The sequence below is a fragment of the Rhagoletis pomonella genome, unplaced genomic scaffold, assembly GCF_013731165.1.
Source record: "Rhagoletis pomonella isolate Grant_MI unplaced genomic scaffold, Rhpom_1.0 Rhpom_scaffold_00008, whole genome shotgun sequence".
NCBI lineage: Eukaryota > Metazoa > Arthropoda > Insecta > Diptera > Tephritidae > Rhagoletis > Rhagoletis pomonella.
In genome coordinates, this window is record NW_023458562.1 from 1,663,116 (window position 1) to 1,664,741 (window position 1,626).

General features: G+C 39.2%; 1 protein-coding gene across 5 annotated transcripts in view; it reads left to right on the top strand.

Annotated features, from left to right (window-relative positions):
• Positions 1-1,626, top strand: part of LOC118744102 (anaphase-promoting complex subunit 2) — a 508,470-nt gene that overhangs the window by 406,440 nt on the left and 100,404 nt on the right. The gene's annotated exons all lie outside the window — the stretch shown is intronic.

Below are 1,626 nucleotides of genomic sequence, written 5' to 3' on the forward strand. Positions count from 1 at the left end.
TTTTGAATAGAAAAAAAAAGTTATAGCCGCTTTTGTGGGTAAAGGACTGAGACACGCTAGAATGAATTTAATAGATTTAAATTGAATTTGCTCTTGTTACCGTCAAATGACATGCTAAATAGTACAAAGGTACTTTATTACCTGCTCCTGACATTATTTTGTGTTACTTACCGGAATTAGTGAAAGTGGATTTTGTGAAATTGGACCCTTCGAACATTGTGTTATTAATACTATGACAGAGAACACGCAGTATACGTCGCATGAATATGCGGATATTCACCTAATTTACGGTGAAGCTTGCTGTAATGCCAGAGCTGCTCAAAGACTCTATGCAGAGTGATACCCAAATCGCCGGCATCCGGGTCGTGAAGTATTCGCCCGGACCCATAGAGATATATCTGAAGGTAAGCAATTTTTACACCTTTCTTGTTTGAAGCCATTCTTCTTTTAACTATCATTTTTACCTTTTTTAAGGTCGCATACCTGGAAGGCGTGGTGGCGAGACAGGGCGTCCTGCAACGGTACATGTTAAAGTTGTGTTAGAGGAAGTGGAACTAGGTCCATAGACTTCAGGGAGAATGATGGAAAGGCGGGCTATAATACCAAAAACTACAATTCACAAAGCTTTAAAAGACCATCCCTACCACATTCAACGTGTTAAGGCTCTACGAGAGAGAGATTACCTGTCGAGGGTTAGATTTTGCAGTGAAATGTTGCGAATGCACGTTTCAGACCCCAACTTCTTTAATAAAATAATTTGGAGCGATGAATCATCATGCAAACGTGATGGTTATTTTAATTTACATAACCTTCACAGTTGGCAGATAGACAATCCTCACGAAATCAGAGAAGATCGTTCGCAATACCGGTACAAAATAAATTTATGGTGCGGTATTTTTAATTGTCAGATATTGGGACCTGTGGAACGCCAACGCTCAACTCTCACAGTTACTTAGAGTTCCTTCAGGAACGGCTTCCAACTCTTTTGGAAGATATACCCTTAAACCTGCGGCGAAGACTATGGCTGCAAAATGACGGGTGCCCTGCTCACTACGGGCGTTAAGCAAGAGCTCATTTAGACGAAACTTATCCTCGCCGATGGATTGGACGATACGGGCCAATCACGTGGCCCGCTCGATCGCCAGACCTGAATCCATTCGATTTTTAGGACAAAATTTATTCAAAACAATTCAAAACGAAGAGCATTTGCGGGAACAAATAAATGGAGCTGCTGCTGAGATAGCCCAATTGAGTTTAAGATCTCTAAAAGCGTCTTTTCTTAAAAGGTGCCGAGCTTGTATTAGAGTAGAAGGTCGCCAATTTGAGCATATTTTATCAATAAATGAAAAAAATCTTCTTCAAACAACTCATGTATATCTTATTTCACGTGAACCCATCCTTCACACAAAATATTGATAGATATAGCCCTTGTTATAGACTCTAGTCCGAATTCCGGTAAGTAACATAAAATAATGTCAGAAGCAAGTAATTATGTACCTTTGTACTATTTAGCAATTCATTTGACGGTAACAAGAGCAAATTCAATTTAAATCTATTAAATACATTCTAGCGTGTCTCTGTCCTTTACCCACAAAAGCGGCTATAACTTTTTTTTTCTATTCAAAA